Raw genomic sequence first — 22,578 nt, 5'->3', positions numbered from 1 at the left:
TCTTGATTTTTCAGGCCAGTAGGCAAAGACAGAGGAAGAATACAAGGCTATATGAAGGGACAGAAAAAGGGTGACTTAAGAAAACCTCCAAATTGTTGAAAAGGGGTTGGTTTGGTTTTTTAAAAACTGCACAGTTTTAGTTAATTTTTTCAACAAACATTACCTTCTTTTTGACAATAATTTCTATGTCCAAAGTGTCTGGAAAAAGACAGTTTGAGGCAACACTGCAGTTCAGTTCAGACACATCATGATTCAGATCAGTCCTCAGTTGCTGCGATCAGTGTGTCCTGTGGACAACTGTCAGCTGACTCTGAAAGCATTTCAGATCTTAGGAATAAGAAGATCAGGGCAAACTGTAGCTGAAAAACTAAGGAAGGCAATCCATTTAGTTTTAAGCTGGTACGGATGTGATGTCACTGTGAGACACCAAGAGGCAGAAATTCTGTGAGAAGACTTAGCTGCATCTGACTCTGCAGCCAGTCACTGCTGCCAGTGTTCCCTGGGATGTTCAGCTAGTGTTATGCAGACTGCTTGCTTTTCCTCATCTACTGTTATAGTTGTTAGTGAACTTTTCATTAATACATTTTAAATCAAAATCAAGGGGCACTTTTCCCTTGGGATTCTGCTTAAACTCCTGCTGATTTACTCATTAAGATCCTCGTAAGTTCCACAGATAGACTTTGGGGAGTGCTTCCAGTGTCCAGAGGCCTGCAGTCAGCCTCTTTAGCAGATTTTGTTTTCTTTCAAAGTCAGGAATATTTGGAATCCTACAGATCCTGGCAGCCCTCTGAGGAAGGACTGTCCAGGATTTTAAGATTCCTTGCCCCCAACAGTCTAGAAATCAAAGAATCTCAGATGTTCCACTTCCTCTCCTGCCATCCCACTGCATGGGCTGAAAGGGAAAGAACAAATAAGCCCCAGCTTCTATGGCAAACCCACAGGCTTTTGAAATTGGAAGACCACATTTTCTTAATCTTCCCCAGTCCTAATTTGTTGGAATCAGCAAGCCAACATTTTTCAGATTTCTGTTCTGTGGAGAGCTTAGCAATTATCTTTCATTGCAGTTTGGAATTAAAATAGAAATGTCAATTTTCAGAGTCATCTGTGATGGGAATTGACTGTTCTCTCTTCCTGCCTCTGGTTTGGGAAGCGTCAGAATTGTGTCTTTGGAAAGACAGACAGGAAAATACAAGCCTGAAGAAGAGGTAATTAATAATTGTCTGCAGATATTGCAGTGGCTAGTTTAAAGAGGAAAAGCATCTTATTAATTTAAAATTTGATTTTAAAAATATGCATTTCCAAAAACATATGCCATGAGAATAGAAGATATTTAAAGGAAAAAAAATATTAAAACTACATACAACTAAAACTAAAAAATCACATGGAGATTTGCAAAACTGTATCTAGTATGACCACTGGTACAGGTAGTTTCACCTTACTACTTTAGCACTTTTTTAGGGGTCAGTTTTATTGAGAATGTTGGAGTTTCAATGTTTGGCTGTTGAGCTGATTAGACTGAGCAAAACCAGCTTTTCCTAAACAACAGGAGGAAAAAAAATATATAAAACAACAACCAACACATACCTCTGACTAGGATAGAACTTCTTAAACTCAAATACCATAAACTGGAATTCAACAGAGGTGTAATCAGATTAGTTACTCTACCAGCATCTTTAAGATAAAGTGTATCTACAGTCCTCAGAGGCAGTAAAGAGACAGCCAAGCTGATTTAAATACTGTGCAAACAAACAAAATGCAGGCTTGACCATCCTTGTATTGGTCCAAACCAATTCTACTCCCATGTATGTGTTTAAATTCTATACTATGGACTTTAAAAAACCTTTTTTTTTCTTGCAAAGCAAAAAAATTAAGGATGAAAGATGCCCCACTCTGGAGTAAGGAGACACTTATTTGATCAGTATGTTCGATAGTTATGCCAGCAGAAAAGGAACAGACATTGCAAATACCAATGTAAAGAGAAATAAACCACCACTGGACTTTTCTTCCCCACCCTAGTTTGTAAAGCAATTCTTATTGTTACTGGTTCTTACTTTCAGCTAAAGAAGCTGCTTTTTCAACAAAATTGGTACAGGTTTCTTTGCAGGTTTCACCTATGCAGGATGGTGAGACTCACACTTACCTGGGTTGATTAGTGTGCTTCATCAACTATGGAGATAAATGGCCATGATACAGGAGTGTTAAAATGACAAAACAAAACAAACCCCAAACTTATTCATACATACAATTTTTCTGCTATTTATTTGTATGCATGGAGTCTCAGCTGCATCTGATGGTTTATCTTGCTACACGTTTTGTTACAAAACACAGTATGGTCAATTGTCAGTAACAAATCTGCCAAAAATTTATTATGTAAAAAGCAAGACCCAAACCTAATTATCAGAAGTAATAGCACAGTTTTAGACTACTGGAGTATGTTTGATAAGTTTGTCTGTTTGTTCTGTACTTCTGTTGCGTATAAGCAAATCTTGATTCTGTAAACTTGCTAATTTGTAATTGCTTGCAGTAATTACTTGTAATTAATTGCAGCAATTTTGTAGGAAAATTTACAGGTGAATTTGCAGCATCTTCATTCAAAATTCATTTTAGTTGACTCCTATGAATGTAATCACAAAAAAAAATTTAATAACAACAAACCAAGGGAAGCAAGCTCAGTATTTAGTTACAGCTTTGCTCAAAAATGGACCATGACTGTTTAGAATACTGTGACATTTGCAAAGAGAGTTCACTTCAGATAGTATGAGAAATGTTTTGTGGTGTGCAGGTAGGCATGGATACTGCTGGAGTGGGGAGGTGCCAAGTACCAAGAGGGAGTTCACCAGTGAAACTTGGAAATAGGAAAGGACGTGACTCAGATTTTCAAGAGCTGCCAAACATTTGTAGAAAAGCATTGCTAGGGTGACCTACCAAGAATTTGTCACATTCCCTTAAGTCCTGAGAAGGAAATCACTGAAATACACTGTTAATGTAAATAGCTACAAAACCAGTTCAGGTTTTCACTGTTTGAGTTACTCAATGAGCGTAAAGTTGCACTAATGATCCCTACAAATGAAAAGACCTTCAAAAAACAAGAGCGCTCTGGTCTGTGCCACTTGACCCAGCTGGCTGCTAATACCAACAGTGAGAGCCCATAAACACCATCTCCAGAATACCTTTTCAGCTCTTAGAGTCTTTATTGTCAGGTGTCCCCACACACACCTCAAGAAAGGAGGAACTGCAATGAACTGGAAAGAAAAAATTTAAAAAGAAAGGCAGATAGCTTGTTTCTTTCTTGTTGCCTCGGTGCACTGGCTGGCCAGCACAGCCTCACAACCCAGGTATTTCTGTTTGAGCTTGGATCTCCCAGCAATGCCCACAGCAGATGGCTGATCAACACTGCTGAATAGCCAAGGTTTAAAGGAAGTAACGGAGGCAAAACTTAATAATCCTGGATATTAACATTCACCCACGGAGCGGAAGTTCTGAAGGTTTCTACCCAGAAGTGGCCACCTTTAAGAAAGAGCTAAGTTATCTGGAAAAGCCTTAAGCTCTTCTTGATCTGTCTCATCTACTGGATCATGCTTTAGCTCTCTGTAATAAAACCACAAGACACAATCATGGGACACGGTCAAATACACACTTAAGGAACCATACACATACACTCATTATTCCCTCTCCTCCCTTCATTATGGCCATTTTGGGTTTTAAATCAGATGTCTTGGTTAAGGTACAGCTGGTATGACACAAATTCCTTAGCAGTTGAAGATAAAATGAACAGAGAAGTCTAGTAAAGCTATTCTAGCTACTCCACAAATGAAAAGCTACACTCACTATGCACCAATTTGTTCAAATTTGTGATTTCTGTATTTACTCATACATGAGCTGCAATCTACCTCTTATGTTGGACAACTATTTTCTATGGGGATGCCTTTTCAGTAGTCTTGTTCTCTTTCATATTTTCTTGCCAAGCTCCCTCCTTTCTTTTCTACACTAAAGCATGCCCATTCCCCTGCTTTAGTTTTTCTCCTCAAGTATCTTATCCTTTAGTATCCTCTTTTTTTCTCCTCCTTATGAAAAGAGTAATATGTGCACAAAAGGCTTCTCTCCTTCTTCAGTCTTCTTTTCACCACCCACATCCCTGATTTCTGTCCAGCTCTCCAGCCACTTGGAAGGAGACTCCCTTGATCCCAGGATCTGCCCTCCAAAAAAAGCCCATGGATACAAAAGAGAAAAATACCCCAAAGAATTCTGAAAATGCTTTTGTTGTTTGGTACAGAATCTGTGAGCCTGATCTAAACCACTGAAAGCTTCCTGAAAGCCACTGAAGCACTTACTCTGAATTAGACTAAAAGGTAGATTTTACAAAGGGGAACAAAGTAAGAAGGCTTCTATAGATCAGCTCTTCTGTGAGTCAGCAAGCAGAAAGCTTGGGTTGCTGCACCCCTCTGTAAACAGTTCTTGCTGGAAGGAGGATGGGGGTTGGGGGTGGAAAAGGAAAAAACTTATTTTGAGGTAGCTAGGTGTTCCCAAAGCCAATGATTGAGAAGATCTGTCTTTGCACAATTGTCCTAATCCATTGTTGGTTTTGCTGGCACTCTTTCCATTTTGATCAATGTAACTTTCTTCAAGGCCTAAATGGGAAAATATTAATTCTTTATGCATTTATTTACCTTCAGAATCTCAACAATGATCCTTATGTTCATAGAAGAGGACAGCTGGCCAAGCTTTTTGTCTAACCATTCACATTTTTTACTCTGACCTGGTTGTACTGATTTAGCTAAAGTAGACTGACAATCTGAAATTAAATTAACAACAAACGATAGACTGAATTAGCTTCAACTGTTGATGACTTAGGAAAAATGCTCACAAACAGTACATGCACTGATTAAAATAAATTGAGTCAAACTAATGCAACTGTCTTGATCATCTTCCTCTTGGTTTCTCAATCCTGCATTATTTAAGAAGGGCCATGACATAGGCTTTTTCCTGGAAAAATGCAGATAAAACAATTGCCTTAGAAGACTTTTCTAATTAGAGTGCACGTGGTGGTCATCTGAAAAAAGATCACAAGGTGGAATGAAAATAGATAGAAGGCATAAAAACTGCTATACTTAAAGCGTAACACTGCTTGGTAAAGCCTGATTTTGTGGCATTTCATTGATTGGGTTATGCACTTGCTGCACTATGTCAGCCAGACTGCTGGTGAAAATATTTAATGATGTTTCCTCCAGATCTAGGCACTTTCCAGTCTGTCTGCATCAATAAAAACTGAATAATGGCAGAGCTAGAAGAAGGACAGCTAGGTGAGGTTAACGTGTCTGGGTTAAAGTCGTTTTCTACTTGAGACCTCACAGTATTATAATAAACACACATGCAACAAAAATAAATATATAGTTCTACACAGTTTCTCTATCACACCATGTGGTTTCACATTTTGCCATATATTATGCCATGGCCATATGCAAGCAGCAGTACATACCAAAAAACCTGGGTTAGTGTACACTAATGAGATACCTGATCTGGTAGGAGAGTAGAAAGAACAGAGTGAACAGAGGTGGGCTGAAGGAAAAACACAGCAATAGGAGGAGACACAGGAAAGGAAGAAAAATATGATAGGAGGAAAATGTGCATGAACTGAAGATGTATTAGAAGAATAAGACTGAATTAAGAGAAAAAAACCAGTAAGGTACCCCAGAATCTCTTCAATAATAATAGTTGAATGACTATGAAAATAATAAACACATCACCCAAATGATTACTAGGGCTGGAACTGTCAGTCCAATTTGCAGACCTATACAATTCACTTTTCACTTGTGAAAACTTTACCTGGGATACAGGCTGCTTTCTGCTGGCATTTGAAACATCATGGCTACCTGGTGCTTTCTGTTGCAGGGAACATGATGTCACATGGGCTCCGCAGCCCATAAGGTCCCTACATCACTGCAGATTGTTTATGGGATCTGACATTATACAGCAATGCATGGGCCAAGATTAGGGTATGTCTTAGAGCATACACATTCCCAGGCTTAGACCTGAATTCTGCTGTCCAAAAAGGAGAACTGAGCCCTCCGTATCTGAACACTTTCAGACACAGACACAGACTGGTTATGAAATAGCCACACCGGCTCAAGAATAGAACAGCCACCCCTCTGTCTCTATTCTCCCTCATACATGTTTTGTGGCATGAATAAATTGTGAAAAGTGGCCAGAACATCTTAAATTCTAATCCTTGCCTTGCTGGGGGCTCTGGTGTGACCTCAAGAATGTTATGTCATCCTGACTTCAAGTTTCCCCATCCTTAAAACTAGCCTGCTCTATCTTGTTAGCAGTTTTTCTCAGTGCTGTTGCTTTCCTTTTGTTCATAAGGAATGAAAGGAATTTAGATTCCTTAACATACCCTTCAAAAAAACCCCACCCCAAAACCCCTCACCCAAACCCCAAGGGTGATCTTAACTCAGGTTAAGACAGCCATCAGGCTGGTGTAGCTTGGGTTGGCTACAGTAGTTAAAGTTTATAGACAAGATCATAGTTAAACAAAAGAGGCTTATCCCAAGTTCTATCTGTAATTGCTGTCTTCATTGTTATTGCAGGTAAATGCAAAGTAAGTTCATCACATGCCACTTTCTGATGTACAAATGTACGTTTTACCTTTTGGACAATGATAAAATAATGATGTATGCATACAACTTTAACTTTATATGAAGAAATAAAATATATTAGTCCAATTAATTTAGTATTCTGATTTGGTTTAACCTGCATACTGGAGAATGGAAATAAAGCACAGATGCAGTCAGGATACTCCTTCCTTATACACTTAAGGCTCACATGGCTCCAAGTCCTGACCTTAAACTCAGGACTTAGGTGCTTTGGAGTATGTGGCCATTGTCATGACTGGTTGTAGACCTGCTGGGAGGTCCACATGTGCTCCTGCCAGCTCCCTCTGCAAGGCTCAGTGGAGAGAAAATGCTGACAGAGGTTTTACATTTTACCATTTAGGCATGTGTGGCTTTTAGGATACAGCAAGGGCACCAAGGAGATTTTTGAACCAATTCACTCAGACCCCATTTTTACTACCATGAATGTTGCTGGTCAACAGAGGATAAGCCAACAAGAGCAGATAAAAAAGAGGATGTTTATACACTGTACTTCCTTATGGTTCTCAGCAACATTCACTTTTAATCTTTTAGAGACATGAGAGTGCCTGAATCATGGCTGGTATTTTTCAAGTGCTGCTTTGACACACATGTGGCCCTGCAAAGAAACCTGGGCGTTTCCTGAAGGAAGCATTCATTCACACACAAGCATGCTGCTCTAAGAAGTGTTTTATCCCCACATCCTGCAAAATATGATCTCCCTATGGCTATAGAGAAGACTCATTATCATTCCTTGAGATTACAGCAACAAAAGGGTCCATTCATATTCTTAGGAAGAATTACTAGAAATACCATCTTTCACTGGTGCTGAAAAGCAATTTAAAAGGACAATAATGCTACTCCACGTTGCTAAATAGTGTAATATCTGCTTTTCTGTCTGAAGGGTAACTCATGCAATCACATGTCTACACATAACCTTCAGCTGCCTTGATAAAACTAGTCTTTCATCAGCCTGGTTAAAGATCTAAAGCTGAAAAGTCTGACCCCCCAGGCAAGATGGCAAATAGAGAAGAACCCTAAGTTATTATGTATTTTAAATAAATCTTGTGACTTTGAGTGATCTTTGAATGATCTTTAAATGGATGGCTTGGGCAATGTTGCATCTCCTAACTATTCCTTAAACTCTGCTGATAATCTCAGTGCCCAAATACAAATTTTACAGACAATCTCATTTTAAAAGAATTGTGTGGAAAAAATTGTACCTTCCAGCATGTTTACATTGGACCTGGCAGTAGGAGGCCTAATTTCCAGTTGCACACTGCAGAGTTGTAAATGCCATTTCAGCAAACAAAACAGCAGACACTGCATCAAGTATCTTCTCTCCATCTCATACTTTTTATTTTACTTTGTGGGGAAGTGCTGTATATAGAACTGAATAACTAGTGCAATGGATCGCCTGCTGCTCAAATGATGAAGGCTGAGGTCTAGAGACTCTGGATTTCTACATTCAGTTCTGCAAGATTTGAAAATTATGAACTCAGAAGCAGCCAAACCATATTCCTTAGTTATGACTACTGTTAATATCTAGTGTATTACATAGCTCATAAGACACTCGGATCCAGACCCCTATATTACACACTGCATAAATGCAGAACAGGAAGCCTGGTGAGTCCCCAGGGTGCTTACTGCTGAATGACTCAAACAGTCATTTTTGGATACTTAGCTGGCAACACATTCTGCCAGTTTTCAGAAGTCCCAAGGGGAAGTAGCTCTCAGCAGTAAGAACCGGGGCTGCAGGTCCTCAGCATCTTTCAATATGAGACTTAAGAAGTGAACACATTCTAAGATCCCATGGCCAGTGTTTCTGGTTGGCAATTATTTTTTAAAGGCATATGGTCTGACAACATGAATCCAAGTTGTTTTAACAGGGCCTAGCAAATGTCCCAGATATTGAAGCTTGCAGCATTAACAAACATTTTGAAAATGTTGGTAGTTGTCCTTGTACTCATCAGAATGTAATGTGAAACAGAACTCACCTACATTCTCCCAAAAGGTTCATTAATCACTGCTCAGTCTTTACAGTTAATATGATTGGACCAACATGCCTTAAGAACACTAATAAAAAAAAAATATGAATGACAAATTTCTTCTCAACTAAAGTACCCCATATCCTATCCAGGCTGTTATAATGAAACAGCAGCAAACATGAGAAATACAACAAACAAACAAACCAGAAAAGCAGCATGAGTCCCAAACTGCTGCTATTTATTTTCATGCCAGCACTAAACAGTGCAACCATATGCTAAAAGTTGGGGGGTGAAGGCTTTTTACCAAACCTCCACAACATAATGTAAGAAGCAGAGAGTATCATGACAGAGTCACTTCTTAATGGGAAGATAGGTGATTACCACAATTTCTCAAGGGCTATAACATACATCAATAAACCTTGCAAAAAAAAATTTTGGGGCTCCACTCTCCCTGGATCCTGCCATGCTAAGTCTGAAGCCTACTGGAGGCTTTGGATTCAGTTGTTGAATTTGTGTTCTTTTCCTTTTTCTTTCTTTCATTTAGGAATCCAAGCCTATCTGAGATTGTGTTCCAGTTAATTTTGTTTCATTTTTTTGTCTCTACACAGAAAAGAGGCCACGATTTCTTGTTCAAATGCTGGGTAGTTTGCTTCTGATTACTGGGAAGCTAATTATTCAGCATGGTTAGCCTCAGATATCCCATGCACTCAACTATTTCTGCATTTTAATCGCTCACATTACAATGCCAAGGTAACACGGTTTGCAGTACAGGCACAGGAAATGGCTGTTTCTGCAGTCGATGCTCCTTCACAGGCGCTCGGCAAACATGGCAGTTACAGAACTGGAGTTTCCATGATGACTTGCCAGAGAGCCTTTGAAATGTATCTTTTTCAGTAGATGTACATGACTTGCTTTTATATTGGTTAAGATTCAAGGTTTTGAAAACAGAGGTCACAGAGCAAAATAACTGCTGTGTGAAATTAGCTGAACACGCTGTCACTCGGCTACATGTATTTTTGACAATGACAAGTTGGAAACCTCAATGTGCTTCTCTCTCAGTGCTACTGCCTTACCCCTTCTCCTTAACACTAATGAGTTACCCTGTGGTATTGTTTTAACAAAAGGTCAAGTTGATCTTCAAAAGGAAGAAACAATGTCACTAGGTATACAGTTAACAAGAAAAATATATCTTATGATTTCCTTTGATGAAATTAACTAGTGATTTATGATATAAAAGGAAGAGAAACTTATATTTAGAAAGCAGTGCTGCTATTTTTTTTGGCAACTTTAGTGTTGCCAGCAACATTTTCTTGAATACATGCCTGGCTTCCCCTGAAAAATGTGTGATGGGTTTGACAAGCTTCGTGCCTATAAAGCTTTCCAGAATCTATATCTACCTTTTTCACAAGAGAGGCAGAGTGTGCATTGCTCCTCCACATATTTGATCCGCCACCTTCCTTCTAGTTTCAGCATTCTTTCAAACCCTTTCATCTGAACAGAGCTGTAAAAAAGAATAAAAATACCAAGGTAGATGCTGTCTCATGGTTATGTTCAGCAAAACTGGAGTACCCAGTGTAAAATGTGTCCTATTTGCCATTTTTGGCTGCAATTATGCATGTGATGCAGGATGTGGCTTCTAACATATCTGGTGCAAATTCGACAGCTTGTGTAGGTCTTCCTGGTAAGGTAAGACATGCAGCTCCAGGTGAGCCCCAGCTGCAGATATTAATATCCCTTAGACCAAGAAAAAACAAGAAAGATAAGCATGAAAGCAAACCCTAGGTCAACACTTCTTCCTCTCCACCCTTTCCTGCCACCACAAAAAAGTGCAACTGTCTGATATGGATGACAAAAGTGTTTTTCAGCCACTCCATTTTTGACAGAAAATAACACTGACTTTGTGACATTCATGCCTGAGTTAGTATATTTCTGAAGTAGGAGGCACCAGCAAAGTACAGCACCACCCATGAAGACTTCTTAGCATTGGTGCGGCAATAAAATACTGGTACCAGCTTTATGTAACTACATCACATTTTGTTCACATCATCATAACATCAATGGACCTGGATGGGGTAGGCACTGTGAAAAATCTGGAGACTGAAGCTGATACTCCTCTTATGTTAAAATAATAGCCAATAAAGTGACATCTATACACCTTTGTATTCTGTAAGATGTGCATTTTGGGTAAGGTACAGCTGGAATTTCTAAACTAACCTCTAGCTGATCTTAAGGACAGTTCTTTAATAAAGCCAGAGGAAAATAATACAAATAGAGTAGTAAAACTCAAATTTATTACTAAATAAATCATTGGTGGTTTTGTCTCTTGCAGAAACAACTGGAGAATTGCCTAGAAGGGATGAGAATGTCAGACACTTCTCTGCTGGCCCTGGAAAGCAGCTGTGTGGGACAGAGAAAATCACAAAATCATAGAATGGTTTGGGTTGGAAGGGACCTTAAAAGGTCATCTACTTCTAAAATCCCTGCCATGGGCAGGGACACCTTCTACTAGACCAGGTTGCTCAAAGCCAAGAATAAGGCATCCACATATTCTCTAGGTAACCCGTTCCACAGTTTCCAAAAGAAGGAAAATGTGTCAAAATCAACATGTCTGATGTAAGATGAAAATTTTCCAGTATCAACTAACTAGAAAAAGTTTCTAATTTGTCCTTTTCCCTAGTGGGGAGCTTATACCCATGCCAGTACCCTAGTATAACAATTTTATCAAAAATGGCCAAAAGCTCAGTCTCTAAAGACAAATGGGAATTCACCTTGACAAATAAAGCAAGTCTTGAGTTCCACGTAATTCATGCCTCAAAGGAGGCTTGACATATATTCAAGACTTTACAATTCTCCAACTCTCTCTTCTTGGAATTCCTTGTATAGTCAAGGACTTAGTTTACAAAAGTATCAACACCTTCTTATGGTAAATTCAACAAAACAAGCAATCTTTGGACTTGGCCTTGGTTGTATCAGAGTGAATGTGAAACAATCTTGCTGTATTCTGCAAGTTCCTTCCAACCAATAGAAAAAATAGAGTCAGGCTCTGGAGCTCAGGACCCAGCCTGAGCTGGAAATGGGACAGATAAATACTTTTAGCTCAAAAGAACAGCTTAATATACTGGCAATTCAATCACCTTCACTTAGTTGTCATCAGGCACCAAACGGTGGGTACTGGAACAGATTGCTGTAAGACACTTATGAGAAATTGCCCTTTTAATTTGTTTTATTTTGAAAGTTATAGTCCATACTGACAGGCCATTTTGCTCCTGCAGAAGCATAGAGCAGGGGCACTGCTTTTATTGTGAACCTTCTTTTTTCTCCTTCTGGCAAGCATCCTAGATTTCGTAATTTAATATTCCTGCCAAAAGCACTGGAAACATTTGAAAGGATCCTCATGGGATTGAGGACAAACTGTGGATTACATTCCTGGCATTGTACTACACTGGAAGGCATAATTTTTCATGCTATCCCTGAATATTTGCAAGCTAACCAAATAAGAGCACAGCAGAATTAAGAGTAATTTGATGTTGTTTTACTCTTTCATCTCAAACCATCCCAATTAGCTAATGCCCTTCTGCTCTTCATCTAGGGCATGCGTTTAGGTGAAGCAGATGTGTTTATGCAGATTAACCTTGCATATTAACAAAGTGAGAGCAGGTTGTGGTGTGACTGAGGACATGACTTCCACCTTTTTTTTCTGCACACTAGAAAATGTGTACTCAGCCATGAATCCCGCTCCTGCTTCCCAGATGTTGGGGGTCAGTGACATAAGGACAGCCACAGTGAATCAGACCAAACCTATAAAAAGCCAGGCTCCTTCCTCTGACCGTGGCCAGTAATGGGTACTTTGGGAAAGAGTAAAAAAAATGGGGCAGGATTGACTCTTCTTCTAATACACCCCAGTGAGACCTGCTAATTTGCTGTTCAGGGACAGCCAGAGCCAGAAGCTCATTTTGCATCTGTGCACTTAAAAGCATTTCTGCGATTTTCTTAGTTCCTTTTTAAAGCTCATTTTCAGCCCTGGTCCCTGTAACATCCTGTGCCTCTCAGTCTCAGTTTATTTCCATTGTGCTATGTAAAAAGAACTGGCTTTTGCTTGGTTTAAGCCTGCTCCTGGTAATTTCCGTAGGCACTGTGACTTCTTTTTCTGTGCTAGAATAATCCCCTCCCTAATCACCCACAAACCATATGCTGAATACCAGGTCAGCAGCAGCAGAACCACTATCAGCAGTGTGTGTCCCACAGTCCTCTGTGGGACAGGGGCTTGATTTACAAGTAGGAAAGGAGATATAGAGACAAAACAAGGAACTTAAAGATAAAACATACATTTTATCTTTTGCCATCGCCATACCCACAATACGGAGAAAACTTTCAGAAAAAGAATTGCATTGACTCTCAACAGTTTCTGAACTCACTAAATAACAACCAAACCCTTCAGGGATCCAGTAGGTCTCCCTTGCAGAATAAGCCCAAGGTTTTGTACTTTAAACAAAGAAATTGCTCAAACTAATGAGTGACAGCTGTTAAGAGTTCACCTTCCAGTACTTCCAGAAGGGCTGGAAAACATGCTAGTGGAAAACATTTCTCAAGATCCAAAGACCTCAGCATTAAACAAATCAATCAAATATATCAAACTGTTCAATGCAAGCTGTATCCTGCTACCTGAGTTTATGGAGAACTTGTCAAAAATTATACAAAAAAGTATACAGCAAGCATTAAAACATACAGAACTGTGAGTAGTTAAGTAATTTGTCTTTTACAAGTGTAACTGAAATAACTAAGCTTCAGATTACATTGACTTCAAATTAGCAAGAAATCAGTCAGTTTAAAAATTACAAGAATTAAAGAACCTTGCCCATTTTCTGTATTGTGACACTATTCTTCAAGAAAGGTTTCTTCTCTCTAAAATGCTCTTGCTTTCATGAAGCCCTCAAAGTCATTCAGTAGTAGTATCACTATAATCCTGTGACAAAGCTGCCAGGAAAATGTAACAGGAATGAGTCAATATGTTTTAGAACAGTATCTTCCACAATTCCACAGTCTAACAAAGCATATTAACACTGATATATGGTTTGAATTAGCTAGAGAAATAGTTACAGCACTATTAAAAATAACCCACTTTTCTGTTACATTGGACAGTTCAAATAATGCTCCACAAGCTTACAGGACATGATGCACGGTTCTGAGATAGCTGAATATTGTATGTGCAATATCTCTTCTTATAGCTGAATTTAACGAAACAGATCACAGTGATAGAGAAGGCCACACTGATACCAGGGTGAGGCAATGGAACAACTATTCGGCTAGTGCACCATGCCTGTACCCTCCATGTTCCACAGTTAACACATGAAGCCCTTTACCTGTCTAAGATACAGACTGTAAAAACTAATGGATTAAAGTCTGCTTTAAAATCTAGTTTTTTACTGTGCAACTCATCTTTATCACCTAAGAGACAGCCTACCTTAAGAATCAACAGAAGCAGGTAGGGCCCCACGTTCCATGGTTTTCACATGGCCCCTTGTTTTAAAATAAAGTCATCCTCTTACTTCTTCTTTTGGTAGGTGAAAAGACAATTTCTCCAAGGCCTCTTATTAAGAAATTTAGAGGGAGATATTGGTTCTCCAGGAAGAAGGCACCATGCTCCTGTGACAGGTCATATCCTACATTAGTGGAGAATGAGGAAGTCCAGAAAAGAGAAAAAGTTTGAAACTTGCGGGAGAGGAAAAGTTGCAGGAGGGTTACCCAAGAATGAGTAGAAAGCAGTTCTCTCATGAAAAGTAGTTCTCAGGAGAGCAACTGTAATGACTTGTGTTACCAGAAGACACTGGATCCCAGGGGAAAACCAGTGATGGGCATGTGACCGTCTTGCCAGGGGTTTTCAAGGCAGTTTTGAAGAACCGGGGAAGGAAGGCATCGGGACAGGGCTCTAGGGGCTTTTGTGCTGAAAAAGAATGAAACAGAACAAGTACCCAGAAGGGGGAGATAATGCAGTGCTAAGATCCTGTGTTGTCTAGGACACTCCATTTCATTTAAAAGCTGAAAAGACAATGAAATCCCACGGAACTCATGACAAGGCATGCCCTGGAAAGAAGGCCAATTTTTAGAAATAGACAAAAAAAAGGAAGTCTAATGCTGAGATGGTGCAGGTGCCCTGCAACATCCTGCACCTAATCAGCATTTTTGAGATATCTGGTAGGGAGTTGTACAGAGTAAGTTCTTGATAGGCTCTACTATCAGTTAGAATTTGACTCTATGGTTTTCAATACACTGACTCAAATTCATTTCAGTCCTTGCAACTCACAGTACCCAACAGGGCTCCCTTGCAGGACTTCAGCCCACTTTGGAAAGCTAACTTTTAATTACTTTTTAGTAGTGTCCAAACGAACTGTCCCAACTTTTCCCCAGAAGCTTCTGCTCCCTGCCTCTGCTTCTGCTCTCCTCCAAGTACCCCCATCTGTAGGGGGTTTGCTCCACTTCTCCACTCTAGCCCAGTCCCTAGCACTCTGCCTAGACTTGTCTCTGCAGTCCTCAGACTCGATCTCTGGTGTGATATTTCCGCTTTGGCGACTTTGCCCTGTCCACAGGCCTAAACCAGTGTGAAGTGAAAGATTAGAAAATTCAGGCAATGAAGGAAGGGAAAGCTGTGATTCAATAGAGGGTGATTCATTTTAGGCAAGAGTGCAATCTGAGTGCTCACAAGATTTTTACCATCTGGCCTTTTAAGGTGCTTCTTTTCAAACCAGACACAAGAACAGGCAGTAACAAAACACTGTTCTTTGTCTTTTAGACTTTTGAGAGAAGAAAAACTGCTGAAGGCAGTGAGTTAATTTAGGAATTCACTAGCCTGCTGATGAAGTTTCAGGTTGAGAAATACATACATTTTCATAGGTAAGCAACGTGTTCCTGACACATCCTTTGCATGAGGGGACAGTGGTCACCATGCAAGGAGCTAAAGGGTTAAGATTCTCCACCCTGGTGCAGAGATGGGCCTGATGGCATGGATAGGAAAAACTCTTCACTGTCTCTTCAGATATTCAAGAATGAGCCATCAATGATGCTAAGAGGAGCTATGTTCTAGGCAAGCTCTACAGACCACAATGCTCCTTGCCTGAGGATTTTCTAGCTGCAGAAAATTCTCAAGAGAGACTGAAAAAGCATTTAGAAGAGAGACCTGTTGACAGTCACTAATTAGATCAATCACACCAGTTTCAGGAAATCCCTAAAGTGAAAACACACATAGTCTGGGAACATATCTGGCTGGAGTATTGTGCCTTATTCTTCTACTTGCCTGGCATATTGCTTTTGGATTTGGCTTGCTTTTAGTCAGGTCAGATAGTTAGATCTGGTAATTGAGTAATGGCCATGGCAAAACCTGTAGTTATAACTTCTATGGACTAACAGCATGAGGAAGGAGTTATCTCTTACTTGACAGCAAATAATGGACTAAGCAGGCTTTATTGGTAGTTTTCTGGAGGCGATGGAAGAAAAACAGCTTATCTTCTTTTCCATAAAATTCCTTACCTTATCCCTGCAGTACATTGTAAAGGCCAGATAAAGATAGTGCATTAAGCCTACAGTTCTACCAGAGGGTAAATGAGTCCCACCACACCAGGTTAAAATTGCCTGAGCCAGGGGCCATCATAAGTGCCAAACTGCCAGCTTCAAAACGACCACAGAAGCCCTCCTGTGTACTGCCCACAAGTCTTAACATTGGTCACCTTCCTTGTCAGCAAGGGTGAGCACAGCACCTTTTCCCATGGAAATTGCTTTTCTGTCCTAAAGCCCTGTAGTGGGTTGAACCTGAGTTGATGGACAGTCTTTTAGACTAATGACGCTTCTCACAATTTACATATTTAAACTGCACGGAAAGGCGGGAATTGCCTTTTGTCCCAGCTCGCCTGCTGGAAGGTGGAGGGGGCCTCGGAGCCGGGCCGGGGCCCCTACCCCCCTCCCCTTTTCCCAACGCCGCGGCACAGACCCTGGGCCACTGGGGGGAGGAAATATCCCAGAGCCGCAGGCAGCTAAAACCAGCCATGGAGTGCCACACAGCTAAACCCATCCGGCGCGGCTTCCTGGGACCGGCGGGTCCCTCTCCTCTCCACACGCAGAGCCAGTGGGAGCCAGCGTAGCCTCCTGTCTGCAGCCAGCACACTTCGTGCTGAACTGAAGAAGACACCACGCAGCCAGCAGCACAGAGGGAGCGAGGCTTTCTCCACCGTAAAGCCTGAACAAGAACACTCTTCAGCATGGCGGCGTCAGAGCCAGAGAGAAAGAGAAAGTGAGTCCCGTGGGACGGAGCTGAGCATGGCGACAGGAGAAAAGAGGGCGGTGCCGCGATTTTCGCGCGTAGCTTAAAAAACTTCTTGCATGCCGTGGTAAGGAACTGTAATACCACAAACTGTTTGTCTCTTTAATCCATTTGAAGTACACGGGAGGATGAAAAATTCACATGTGGCCCATGAAAATTGTGAAGAGTGCCTACGCCAGGCAATATAGAAGCAGTGAGAGGCTTTTAGAGACTTGTGGCAAGGAAAGCCTTTGTGTTCAGGCCAAAATAACTCATCCTTAAAAAGATTAATAACCCCATGTAATAGCCTATGTTTGGCAGTGTGAAAGAACTGCGAGATTTTCATGGAAGAGATGTTTTACACCACAGCAGATTGTTTCTTTCCGGGCGGGTCTGCTGTTGGTGGCAGTTTGGGAACCACGTGCAGCTGAAGAAAACCCTTTTTTTCCTTAAGCATATGAAAGAGACTTATCAAGAACTGCAACACTGACTAAAATCCCATGTTCTGTTACCCTTTGTGTGAGTTGGGTAAAAGGAGGAAAGGGGGAGGAGGTTTGCTTTAATTTCTTGTTATTTCTCTTTACTTTTAATTCTATTAGTAATAAAACTCTTTCTTTGTACTGCAACTGTTTAAATTTTGTGCCTGCTTTGCTTTCTGCTAATTCTTATCTCACAGAAGGAAAATAAGTAAGGAATGGATATTTTAAACCAAACCACTGCGCTTAATTGGTGTTTCCGCCCAGTTTCCGAACTGAACCCGCTACAAGCCCCCTTTTGATTCTCAACATATGCATCACAACCCTCCCTGCCTCTAGTCTTCCTGATAATCCTGTGGTGGGTGGTGGCACCAATACAGCCACTTTCTTCTGAAGATTTCTATCTCAGTAACTGTAATTATTTTTTTAAGAACCCTGCAGAATACTATATGATGTTCATTTATATGTATCTTACAGAAATCTGATGGGCAAGTGCAGTTTGAGAGGTTTTCTCATTCAAAAATCTTGAAAACTGCAGCAAGGTCTACAAAAGAAATTTATAAAGTATTGGTATGAATATGGTTTAGTCCAGTGGATTAAAGATGAACTAGAACCTAATGACATAGCTTTCATTGTGCCCCCTCATCTTACACCAGAAAAGGTTATGGACACACAAAATACTAAAGACAGCTCTTTTAATTCAAGTTGCTGACGTTACCACAGAGAAAAGTTTTAGCATCTCTCTTGCAAGAGTGAGAAAGGTCTCATTTTACGCCATAATGAAATGTGTTGTACTTTCTGACACCCTTAGAATCAAGGCTTCTTGATGGGCATACTGAACTTAGGGGAGAATAAGCACATGATTTTAAATCTACAAATTTGAAGTTCACTTCTGTAGTTGTACAATAGTTTTTCAAAGACTATATCTCCAGCTCCATAGAGCTGCCCAGACAGTAAAGAAGTTTCAATTACATTACCGCAATGTATGTCTGTTACTCAGAAATAGGTGCAGACACAAGTCTCTTAAGACTTGTGAGCTAACTCAGCTAGTCCTTTAGCTTTATCATAAAAAATGTACCTATTACTCCAGGGAGGACAGAGGGGTATGTATTTTGGCTTCTGGATGGCCTTTCATAACAGTAAACATTACATTTAGTGTGTATAAACATCTATAGTGGCTGCAAAAAAAAATAAATTGTAACACTAGGGCAGGGGAGTGATCACCTTGGATCTCAGTACAAGAAAAGAATTCTTGCCAACAGATCACTTCTGCTCCTTCTTTTCCTTTCCTTGGAAACCTGGGAGAGAGGTCATGCTTTGGCTTTTTAGCCAGGATGAAGTCACATATGCAATAGCTATGGTTGGGGAAAATTCCTAATGTTTTGTGAAGATGGTGCCATGTGACTGAAAATCTGAAGGCAGAGCTCAAGGAAGGGCACAGAGGAAGTGGGAAAACAATGGATCTCATCACAGGGAAGATGAAGTACCTGACCTGGAGTGCTGGTACATTTCCAGAGGAGACTGCACACAAGCACATTTTGGGGCCTGTTAGTGCAAACCTCTATATCTCACTTTTTCACTTCTCTTTTATTAACTATGCAAAGGTGATCGGCCAACAGTGGAAGAAAGTTATGTCATGGTTTAGTATAGTTTGGGTTTTTAGTAAAGAGGGCTTCAGCCACAGAAGTGATTCTCTTGCAAATAGGTGCTTACAGCTTTCTCTATGACTCGACAGAACCAATCAACTGGCTAGTTTGAATATTGGCAACTTTTTAAAGCCACTTAAGAAGCTTGACACGCCTCTGTGATCCACATTTAAGAACAAACAGAGCCTGGGAAAGCCTCTCTTGCTTCCGGCTTTCGGACAGGTAACTGGGGACTCGCAGCATGGCCAGTGGGGCCGGGCTGGGCCCTGCTCGGCCTGGGCCGGGCCGGGAGACAGCCATCCTGGAGCCATGCAGCCCTGCTCCACCCGCAGCCCTGCTCCATGCAGGTGGCCCTGTGGCGTGGCTCGGTCAGGCCCCCCAGTGCGGTCGAAAATTCATCTGAGGCCGCTGCCTGGCAAAGACCATGTGACCAACAGCGAGAGGTGAATTCCAGCTGCAAGGCCCGGGTGAGATGAACCCTTTTAGCGTTTTAAGTTCCTTCCAGAACAGATGAAGCCTCCAGATATCAATCCTCTCCTGAGTCAGAGGAAGAGGGAAGGTGAAGGCAAGTGAAGAAAACACCATAAAGTCACCAAAGTCAGTGAAGAACGAAGAGCTGAAACCCTGAGAGAGGAGAAAGAGATGCTTCAAACCTAGAAGCTGAAATTCCTTTGTAAGGCTATGGTGATGGACTATGATACATCAGAGTACCCATTGTAATTTCATGAAGCATGGGGGGGGGGGTGGAGCGTTCAAATTGCAATTGTGAGCAAAAGTACCTGTGCTGAAATAAGCAAATGTTGAAGTAGCTGTGATTTGATGGTAAGCTTGGACAGAGAGAGATGAAAGTGATGAAGAGCCTTGCTCCCAGGGAAGAAGACCTCTGTTCCTAGAGATGAAGATGCTCCCAGAGATAGCTGAAGAGAACCTTTGCTTCTGAACAGCTCATCCTTAAAATGGTACCCCAGTAGCTCAAGATTGGACCCTCGAAAGCAGTTGTGGGAAAGCTGTTAAGTCGAGGGAAGGGACTCTCACATGCAAGCAGAGAACCATCCCGGGCGGCTGTCTCACTGTGATACTGAGAGAACTGTTTCTTGTGGAGATGTGTCCTCTCCATAGCATGAGCAAGAGAGACTCCTCTCCCTAAGTGAACTGAAAAAGATTATTATAGAGGTGGTAAACTGACTGAAAATCTCAAGGGTTGTCTTTTTACGTTGTCAGTGGGACAAGAGAGAAAGGTGGGGGGAGGAAAGTGTTCTGAAGGTTTAGTCTGACTTTTTTCCTTTCTTTTAGGTCTGTTAAGAAACTTCTTTATATTCTCTTAAGTTTTGTGCCTGCTTTGATTTTCTCCTAATTCTTATCTCACAGAAGGAAAAAAAAAGTAAGTAATGGATATTTTGAACCAAACCAGCACACTTAATCGGTGTTTCCACCTGGTTTATGAAGTGAACCTGCTACAAGCTTTTAGTAAGGCACTGCATAACTCCTCTTACCTTCCAGGAAGTAGCTTGAAGGAATTCCAGCAGCTTCCTGTTCTGTAGTTATCCTTTCCTTCCTTCATACACCAAGGGGAATCAATCCTGCATTAAAAAAAAGCAAAGAAAAAAAGGAGGATTCCTATGAATCTGCCATCCAGACAAATTACTGAGATGACAGATGCAGAAGGAAAGGTTTTCATCCTCCTTCTATTACCTTCACATTGCCTACTGTTCAGCTCAGTCACCAAAGCTTTCACTTCTCTCTCACTTTATCATACTGAGATAATAACTTAATTCAACTTGTACTGTCATGCAAAACCTTTGAGATGACCTCTGTTAAACAAGAGTACTTGTCTAACTGCAAGCCCTCAAAATCTTTTTGAAGTCACAATCAATGCTTTGTATGATAAACTGGATGAAAATGGCTCTTTTAGCTTCAGAAGTAAAAGAAATGCCAACTTGATGGGGAGTTTTTCTGTTCTCAACACATCTTTTTCTTCCTATTTTCTGATAAGCAACTGTATTTATTTAGTATTCAAAATAAAAGTGTCAAACAGTCTCAGTGTGAAAGCATGTGCCTGTCTCAGTCTGAATCAGACCTGACCATGCTTTGCTACTGTAGAACACGCAGTGTCTCTTGTTCTTTTGTTAGTATCATTTTTGTCCATAAATCCTCATTTGAAAAAAAGAAAAAATCAAACCAAGGTAGACAGCACATAAAATCAAGCAGCAGCAGAGAAGCTTCAGAGCTCTCTTCAAAGTATAGGAAAAACAACAAAAAAGAAGAAACGAAATTAAAAGTATTCTTCATAGGAGGTCACCTTACATAAAACTGTAGATAGAAGTCCAGTTCTTTAAATCTACTTGAAATCACTGTAGCCCTATAACCTTCTTTAGAATCACACTCACTTGCACCAGTAGAGGTTTTGGCTACAAAGCAATTCTAAATGGCTTTGCTGTCACTGAAAACAAAACCTACCACAAGACTCTCACTACACAACACATAAAGGTATGACAATGGATGACACACTAAGAGACACAATATTCCAAGTCATTTCACCATGCACATTTTTAGTCAGACTTTTAAAACTGACACGGAGATTTCAAGGGAGGTCAAGACCTTGGAATTTCACCTAGCCCTCTAAAAAACCACAAGGTACATTTCCTCAGATTAAGTTCTTGTTCAGGTAAATGCAAGACCAATTCCAGGTTTTCCTTTTGGCCCTAAGCTAAACTCTGAGTGCCTTTTTCCTCTTCCATTAGTATTTCCACAGAAAGGCCCACCTTACACACCACCACTGTGCACTGAAAATGCTGCTCAAAATGCGAGCTGTCATTTTCTTGCCTCATATCTCTGCTGAGCATCTCACACACATCAGTACTTGGCTGATGTTTCAGCCTTAACATGCTGCCAGAGAGGAGGTCCTCACAAGGAGCTAACGTGAGAGGATTCAGCACAGAAACAGTCTAAGTGTTTTACACTCTGTCACTCCTCCTCACCACCAACAGAGGGTGGAGCCTGACCAGGCATCCAGCCTGAGAAATCCCAGTCTGTAAAGCAGTCATACTTCCAAACTTCAGCAGCAAGAGCAAGACATTGACCTGGCAATGTGGTTGCAGCAAAGAAAATTCTCAACAGATTCTTCCTGGTGGGGGTGGTGGAGTGCTGAGGCAGGAGCCCAGGCTAAACGAGGAATGAGGTTTTCTAACTGCAGCTGGACAAGGAAGGCTTTGCACAACCTCATCCAGGCTGGGAACGGTGAACACCTGGGGTTGGACTAGAGACCTCCAGAGGTCCCATCCAGCTGAACTACCAGATGTTATCAATCAAAGATTGCATTCAACCTAGTACAGAAAAAAACCCCACCAACACATTAAATCATCATGAAGGTATTTTACATATCTTGGCCCTGTTACAGTGGGGATTCTGTAACACGATGTATCAAACAAGGAGGCCGTGGAAAAGAAATAGATATGGACCGATTCTTGGTAGATATTTCAGAGATGTTTATTTCTCCAGCCGCATGGCCGGGCTCTGCCGAGGAACTGTCAGTGTCACAGGACCCGAGGGTCC

General features: G+C 40.9%; 1 long non-coding RNA gene across 1 annotated transcript; it reads right to left on the bottom strand.

Moving 5' to 3' along the window:
* Positions 1-18,058: 18,058 nt before the first annotated feature.
* Positions 18,059-20,606, bottom strand: LOC125321331. The gene is made up of 2 exons (XR_007201512.1): positions 20,520-20,606; positions 18,059-19,650 (listed from the first exon to the last, which is right to left on the bottom strand). It is a non-coding gene; the product is annotated as an uncharacterized LOC125321331 (long non-coding RNA).
* Between the last annotated feature and the right edge of the window lie 1,972 nt (positions 20,607-22,578).

The sequence above is a fragment of the Corvus hawaiiensis genome, chromosome 2 (genome assembly GCF_020740725.1).
Source record: "Corvus hawaiiensis isolate bCorHaw1 chromosome 2, bCorHaw1.pri.cur, whole genome shotgun sequence".
NCBI classification, from domain to species: domain Eukaryota; kingdom Metazoa; phylum Chordata; class Aves; order Passeriformes; family Corvidae; genus Corvus; species Corvus hawaiiensis.
This window is presented reverse-complemented; position numbering and strand designations above follow the sequence as displayed.